Source organism: Sciurus carolinensis, chromosome 10, assembly GCF_902686445.1.
Source record: "Sciurus carolinensis chromosome 10, mSciCar1.2, whole genome shotgun sequence".
NCBI classification, from domain to species: domain Eukaryota; kingdom Metazoa; phylum Chordata; class Mammalia; order Rodentia; family Sciuridae; genus Sciurus; species Sciurus carolinensis.
Window position 1 is genome coordinate 2,661,571 of NC_062222.1, and position 8,756 is coordinate 2,670,326.

Here is an 8,756-nt window from a genome sequence, read left to right on the forward strand (position 1 = left end):
ACACATAATGTTTAAATATATTACCTTACAGAATTTAAGAAGTCAAAAACACTTGATTTTATATTTAGCAGTAGATGTGTTTTAGCACTTTAATTAATCAGATGTTTCCTCTAACAAACATATTTATGATTAATTCCATTGTTGATGTTAAATCTAATTTATTCATTTTTAACTGTAAAGACCAAGATATTAGACAAGTGTATTTAACAGTACTAGTTATCTCTTTCCTGTTGAAGAAAAATCCTGTAAGCAATGAATATTACATTCTAGACATTTTATAGAAACCAATATGCTGTTAATTGACCAGCCAGAAAAACTTGTGAATTAATAATTTTAAATACATCTTTATCTATTTACCTAGTTTAAATCGAACTTTTAAATCACATGAAAAGGGTATTTGGATTCATTTCTCTTTTAAATTTTAACATATGAATGCTCTTTTATCTATGTGCCAATTTTGATACCATGTGCATGATATATGAACACAAGCTCACGTGTAGAAATGACAACACAATACACAGGTGTGCACACGTACATAAAACAGACAGGAAACAGAGATTTTGCAACTTGCAGATCTCCACAGGTAGGAAGGAACGCTACAGATGTTTATTAAAGCATTTATTATATTTAAACTGTTAGAAATGAAAATAGAGCTTATCAGATTTTCATATTATGGCTTAAATACAGAGGCCTGTGCAGTTGGAAATGCTAGGTGAACTGTAATGACTCTAGTAAAGGAGCATGCAGACCATCTTTATCAGATCAGAGTGTACTTTTGGCTCACATTAGAGCCAGTTCAGATATTGGAAAAATGAAAGAGCTCTGAAATTCTTAGATAAAGATTCTCAAGGTAGATTCCTCAGAAAACTTGAAATAGACCCACCTTTTGACCCAGTTATCCCACTCCTCAGTTTAAAGGACTTAAAATCAGCATACTACATAAACACAGCCACGTCAATGTTTATAGCAGCTCAATTCACAATAGCTAGATTGTGGAACCAACTTAGATGCCCTTCAACAGATGAATGGATAAAGAAACTGTGGTATATATACACAATGGAATATTATTCAACCATAAAGAAGAATAATATTATGGCATTTGCAGATAAATGGATGAAATTGGAGAATATCATGCTAAGTGAAATAAGCCAAACCCAAAAAATCGAAGACCGAATGTTTTCCCTGATAAGTGGATGATGATACGTAGTGGGGGCGGGGGATGGGGGGTAAGAGAAGAATGGAGGAACTTTAGATTACATAGAGAGAAATGAAAGGGATGAGGGAGTGGAGTATGAAAGAGGGTGGACTGAGATAGACATCATTACCCTATGTACGTGTATGATTACACGAATGGTATGAATGTACATCATGTACAACCACAGAAACGAAAAGTTGTACCCCATTTGTGTACAGTGAATCAAAATGCAGCCTGTAAAAATAAAAAGAAGAGAGAGATTATTAAAAAATAAATATAAGAAAGATTCTCAGGGTAAAGAAAACTTGTTTATATGAGGTCACTCCATCTTTTCTCCATGTGCTGTAGTATTTAGGGAGCAACTTGTTAAGAAAGCAGTGTAGTAGATTGCTGAGAGGAGATAAGAGAGCCAGTCATAGGTCCCATAAACTGCTTGAATTTAAAAGTGGCACTTTTCTTCCTTTTGGTCTCAAACTGGTTTCCCAGATGGTAGTCAGGCCAGATGTGGATGCAAAAAAATTATTCTCAACCATGGTTAACTATTTTAATTTAAGGGAGGACATTTGCCAGCTAGTTGTGCCCTTAAAATTTCTTACATGTTCCCTTTGTCCTTTTGGGTCCTCATACTCACAGGACCATGATTTCACATTATGTTCCTCAATCTGAAGTGGGAGGCACCCAGAGCATTTAGTGCTCTGGGTAACATCTCCACTAGAGAACATGAATAATTTGGATTTTTGAACTAGGACAGATGAGGGATAGTTTTACTCTAATTAGGTGAGCAGGTTTTCTGGTCTTTTTCTTGCCAGATGAGAGGAGTCTACTTTTAAAGCAAGGGAGCTCTATCCTGAGAATCCGTCATAGTGGGTCCCTGTTTAAGAGACAGAGAGTATGGACAGAATTGGAGTAGAAGCAATCAGAAACAGAGGCAGCTAATGGTCGATATTTGGTACCCCTGCAGGCCGACAGGGTCAGACTTGACATGAGACCTTCAGGCAGCACCAGGGAGTGACCCTGGCCAGCTGCCCTCAGTTGTCTCAAGCCTTCCTCTAACCCACACACCAAATTTCTCCCACAGAAAAGAAACTGAAGCAAGCAGGACTGACATTCCCCACCCCTGTGTGGGTGAATCCAACCCGCCTTTTGATTTTAAATGAAAATCTGGGGGTCAGGACCTGATTAGAGGGCTTGTGGAGTGGGGAGTCAGCGGGAATTCATCGTTGAGCAGAACGGGGCTGGCATGATGAGGGTTTTGAAGGAAGGTGAGAGAGCCTGGAGGAGGGAGACCTCAGGCTGTCGGGGTACCGCGGACCCCACCCTAGTCTGGCACTGAGCCGGGGTGGCCCAGTTTGCAAAATCGAGGACCTCAGTCTGGGGCCCCTGGTTTGCAACAAACAGCTAACACTGCTGACTCATGCTCGCTGCGTGCCTTCTTGTTGCCCTTATTGTATTACATTGTTATCATGCTCTCCCCACATGCTCAGTAACTGATTGGCTGCTGTATATGAGGTGATTCTTGTAACTGCCTAGAGACTGATCTCAGGCTGATTCTGATTGGCTTATGCTTGCTATATAACCCAGACACTTCCTCGAATAAAGAGCATTTTGTTTGTTGGGCATTGTTCCTCGTTCATTGTTCGTCGTTCGTTGGTCTTTGTCTTTTGGGCTTTTTTGTTCGTGTGAAAAGGAAGCGTACGCGTTATCATTGCCTCCGCCGGCGGAGGGCAGTGATATCAGGCCACTTGCCACTTCGCTGGAGGAAATCGTCTAAATCCTCTAGAATCTTTGGATCGAAGATCCCAAATTGTGAATTCAGACTATTGACTTAGGTTGTCTAATTTATATTGGGGCAAGATCTGAGTACTAAGCCTAATGAGGCAGAGGTTCTTAAAGTTATCTGTGAGATGACCTAAGGGGGAGTCCTGTGGGATGGAACCTCCTGCGTTGGAGAGGTTTGACAGGGTGGCAATTTGAGATCGAAGCATTCTTTGATGTCTAATCATCACTAGAGTTCCACCAGAGAATGCTACAATCTCTGTGGTGGCGGGGGAACCCCTGGGCTCTGGACAAGCCAAAGGCATACCCTGCAGCACTAACACCTCTCACTCCTTGAGAGGAGTCCAGCGTAGGCAGCCCAACAGAAGGTGGCTGGCTGGCTCCTCTGGGGAACCGTGCACATAGAAAGCTCATCGCTGGCCTTTGCTTTGGAGATGTTGGGCCCTCCACAGTGGCAGTGGCCAGGGAAGCAGAGAAGGTGGTCTGGGCTCATCCAGGCTTCGTCCTGTTTCCTGGGCTATGGAGTAAGCCTGGAGCGGCTGGGGAGAAAGGGCCGTTGGCATCTGAGAAGGACACGTTGTCCCTGTGGGTAATGCAAGCTGTCTTTACAGTGGGACTTTGATATCTTCTTGATATCTCCCAGAGAGGTTCCTTCACATACCTTGTCCCTAGAGCTTTATCCAATTTCTATTTCTTTTCAAATCCTTGATCAACTAACAAACTCATTTTTCACTTCCCACGTCAGCCAACTGTCGTGTTTTGTGTTGTTGTGTTTCACAAAAACCCTCAGCTCGCCCAGTCCTTGTCTGTCTTTCCCCAGGTCACCTCCCATGCAAAAAGCCCAACATGACACCGGATGGGGACCTGGGAGCTGGGTTCACCCCAGGGGTAGGCCAGGGATTGTGATCGAGCTGGAGAACAGGGGAGGGCACAGGTGGGACAGGCAAGAGCTCCACGAGGGACAGGCCTTCTTAGGTGGAGGAAAGGTTCGTTTTCCTGCAGGAAGAAGCCCTACCTAGGGCTGAGGTCCTGGGGAGGGCGGAGCCGAGCAGAGTGGACTCTAACTGGCTTGCACTCACATCCCCAGAGAAGAAATGCCGTCACAGAATGAGGCTTCAAGGGACACAGGGAATAAAGCACCTGTGCTGGCTCAGGGACAGGGAGGAGGTGCTGGCAGTGCCTCGCTCTGCACAGTGGCTCTCCCTGCTGCAATGTGCCTTTTCCAATGGCCTCTAGTTCTGGGATCATCCATCCTGGGTGGGGCCAGTATTTGGCAGACCCATTTGTAAGCAGGCTCTTACTTATTCTTCCTCTTAACCTATAAGAGAAAACTCCTCAGGAAGCCAAATTAGTTGGCTGAGGGAGAGGAGGGAAACCAGTGTGAGGGTCCAAGTCCCCTGTAGTGCCCTGGGGCCCGTTCAGTCTTCTCACTTCCTTTTTGTGATGCAGACCTGCTCAGTTCATCCAATGTGGTTTCGGTGTATCAGTTAATAACTAGTTCAGGATTGCTAGTTCAGGTTACATAATCATTTGGTGTCCTATGGTCAGGTATTTTTCTCTACTAGGGTTCTGCCAGAAGCTGCTTTTTAAATAGAGAAAGGCCTGGCTTTTTCTAACCACTGCAGGGCTGTGTAGTAATCCTGCAGGGACTTTCTACAGTCTTGCTGTACCTCTTTCACAAACACTTCAGATACCACGGGCTCTGCTGGGTGATGAAGGTCAAATTGCTGAAAAACTTATAGAAAGGCCTGGACCTGCTATAGAGCTCCCCCCCCCCTTTTTTTTTTTTTTTGCTCTGGGCCTCATTGACGACCGAAAGATTATGGGTAATCAAAAAAAACCAGATCAGAGTAGTAACTCAAATTCTGGAGACCCACAAGCCTTTGTGCCTCTAGTGTGCCATTTAAGGTACAGCACCTTATTCTCCACTTTTAGAGAACTCTCCTCGCAAGCATGAAACTTCTGGGTCCCTAGAAAGTTCACTTTTGAGATGCTCCCTAAACTTCGGCAGGACTACCCTCCTCCTCCTAGCCCAGATGTCCTGTTCAGGCACTAGTCTTACTGAGCACTTCGATTTGCCAGATCCAGTGTGTGCAGCGTCTCCATGCAGTGGACCAGCACGATACTCTGAAACATCCCATCCAGGCTGATGGCAACAGAGCAGTAGAACTGATAGAGCCATGGGCAAGACAGTTCAGCTGCTCTCTGGCTTCTGTCACGTAAATGCAAACTCCACCAGCAGTGGCCTGTCACTCTGCCATGCTCTTTGCAGTGTGTGCTTTGAAAGAGACTGAGTAGTGCAATACGTAGCACTCGAGGAGTGTGCCATGGGCAGGAGGGTCTGGTATTCCCCATGGACCCTCTTGAGACGGATTTGGGCTACTACTCTTCCTCTCCTTTGAACTCCATACTGTATTTAACTGCATAATCATTGCAGATTGAATGCCTTTTTTCTTTTTTTTTTTTTGCAAAATAACTCCATTATGTGAAGCTTTTATTTTAAAAAAAATTGTGCCTGTATTACTTAAAAGTCGTTTGTTATTAAGTTGTCTTTGGTGCAAAATTAGCATGCCTGGAATACTCATAAATACAGATTAAAATTGAATAGTCCAATCAACACACATCATTTCTTCATGACAGTTTAGATAATATTTTCCTGGTCTGTAAAACAAAGACATTTGTTGTTACTGATTTGTGCATTATAGTCAAAATATGACACTGGAGAGAATTTACTGAGGTGCTGCAAAGTCTCGACTGAATAAAATCCAGCCTTCTGTGTCTGAAGATTCTGGTGCTTTCCGTAGTTTCTGTCTGCTGCTCGGTCCTCAGGCTGCTCAAGGAGATGCGTCCCCTTAGTCTTCAGCCGCTGGACCACCTGCAGGTAGCTCTGGAAACGCACATACAGTGCACCAAGGACCCGGGGCTGCTCCCCACGCAGCCTGGAGAACCACTGAACCGCAGACCACCACGCAGTAAGGGTTCTACCCCAATTTCCAGGCTGAAGAAGGCGTGACGACGGTGCCGTGGTGATGACTGTGTGGCGATATAAGCTCCCACTCTTCCTCATGGCTCGCAGTGGAGTTCAGAATCGCTCGGTTAGTTCACAGCCATTATCTAATGATCCACCCGAATTTCTGGAAATTTCCCACTCCCCAGTGCATGATCTCACTGGTAAATGTCCCTTCAAAAAGTCTTGGGGAAAGTTTCACAGTGTACACATGTGACAGACTTGCAGGGTCTTTCCTAGAAGGAATCCAGCTGCCTCCCCCAAAAGCAGGGGTACGAGGTCTATGAGGCAGGTCATTTCTGGAAAGAGGACATGATTGCCAGCCATGGTGACTTGCATCTGCTTCTGCCCAGCAGATGTTTCTTCTCATTTTCAGGAACTTTGCAGTAAGCCCCCTGTGCTTCTCTGTTTGGTTTTTTTTTTTTTTTTTTTTTTTTTTTGGTTTTTTTGTTTTGTTTTGTTTTGTTTTGTTGAGAATCTCTATCTCTTTGTTGAAGTGATCCATTGCTTCCTGCAGTTGCTCTTTCAACTGCTTATTGGTATGATCATTCATTGCCTGCATGTGCTCTCTTATCTCATTCTTTGCTTCATGAATCATCTTAGTCTGAAGTCCTTTTCTGACATTTCTTCTTCCATCCTGTCACTGGGTTCTATTAATATAGAATCTAGATTTGTTTGGATCATTTTCTTCCCTTGTTTTTTCATGTTGTTTATGTATCTTCCCCTCTAGCAGTGCAGATCTGGAGTATTGCAATTTCTCCTCTATAGGCTTATAGTGACCCTATAGGTTTCCAAAACCTTTTCTTTAAGGGGAGATCAATATTAGCAGTGCCTGTTCAGACAGTATGCAACCCTAGATCAAATAGCCCCTATGAGGACATTAACAATGTTGTCAAAATAAACAGAATGAGTTCAATTATTATCTACAGTGTAACAAATAGATTTGCAATAAGGTCTGCAATTTCTAATGGAGGAAAAAGAGGATGGAGAGGGGTGTAGGATGTAACAGTTAATGGGATAAGAAAAGAATATATAAAAGTTCTAGATAACAGAAAGAGTGAGAGTGTAATCAAAAGAAGTTGGTTGTTAGCACGTGAAAAGGGAGAAAGAGTCTCTGAAGGAACAGGTAAACAAAAGGAAAAGAGAGCAAGAAAGGTAAAGAAATAAAAACTTAAAATTTTTCAATAAGGAGAAAAAAGAAAACATACACTACATCAGTCATACAGTATTCAAACCTTCAGTCCTCAGTGGCCTGATGTGTCCCCCTGCGCATCTCTGGGTGGAACGCTGTGACTGGCACTCTTCCCTGTCGCTGGTGACGCTGACTGCCACCACTTTGTCTCTGAGGACTACATGTTGCCTCCTGGCCCTCCTCACTTCAGGGCTGCGTCATCCTCAGCGAGGTCAGGGAATCCAGTTCCATGGCGTCAGCATCTGCCACAGCGTTCTGGTGGAGGCCGGTGGCCCACGAGCCATGCATTTGTCCAGTGGTCGTGTTTCCCAGGTGGCAGGAGGAGACCGCACACAGTGCAGACCCAGTCCACTGTGCTCGCTTCCCCGGTCCTGTGGACTTTCCTTCCCTAGGGGAGCTCTGAATTTCAGGATCATTGATGAGCCCGTCATGGAACCCAAGCCTTCACTCGACCACTAACACCCAGATGATCTGAGCTGTGCATTCGGAGCTTTTCTTTCCCTCCCCGTTCTCGGCCTGGAGCCCAGAGGAATCTAGATGACCATCACGATTCTTACAGTTCCTGCTGCGTGCAACTTGACATCTCAGTCACTTCATCTCACAACACTTGCCTTCCCCCCGGCCATAGGACAAGTCGCCAGGGTCGCCTAGACACCGTGGATTCCCATGTCCTACTAGTCTGTGGTCTCTGAATACATGAACAACCCAGTTCCAGAATCCTGTTTGGAGGGTATGCCTTCCTTTATGGCACAAGTACTGTGTGCGGGTCCTAGCAAGAACTAGACAGCCTCTCAGGAGGTTTCCATAACGGGAAAGGCTCTGGCCAAGGTACAGGGAACTATACAGGATAGTATGAGTAGCCTAGGACTGGTAATAAGAAGGGTTAGCATCCCAAAGCTGGAAATGCAAAGTGGAGGAAAGCTCATCAGAGCCCAGAAGGAAAAAGTATCCAGACTGCCACTGCGAGAGAAGCTGGCACAGCCGCCCAGAGGCTGCTCCACAAGGAGGGAGTTAGGGAACCTGTTCTTCCCGGAGACCTCCTTCCAGGGCCCCCCAGTAGCAGGATCCCACCAGAAAACCGGAGGGGAGTGGAGGCTCTTGGCAGAGGCCACTCAGTGGGCCCTGGAGGGCACAGTTAAGTGTGACGTATTGGAGAACAGAGAGAGGGGCAGGCCCACTCTGTGGAGAGGTCTGTGGTTTGGATTTTGTTTGTCCCACGACGAGTGTGCTACAAGTTTGGTCCCCAGTGTGGTGATGTTGAGGTGAGGGTCATTTAAGAAGTGGGGCCTAGCAGAAGGTAATTAGATCAAGGGGCTCCACCCTCATAAATGAATTAATGCTCTCAAGAGAAGGGGTCAGATCTCAGGGGTCTGGATTAGTTCCTGCAAGAATGGGTGTTGTAAGTAAACCTGGCCCTTCCTCTGAACCCCTTTTCTGAACACATTCCCACCATTATGATGCCATTTGCCATGAAGTGATCAGATGCTAGAAGCATGCTCTTGAGGTCCACACCAGCTGAATAAGCCTTCTTTCTATATAAGATATCCAGCCTGAGGAATTTTGTTGAAGTAACAAAATAGACTAAG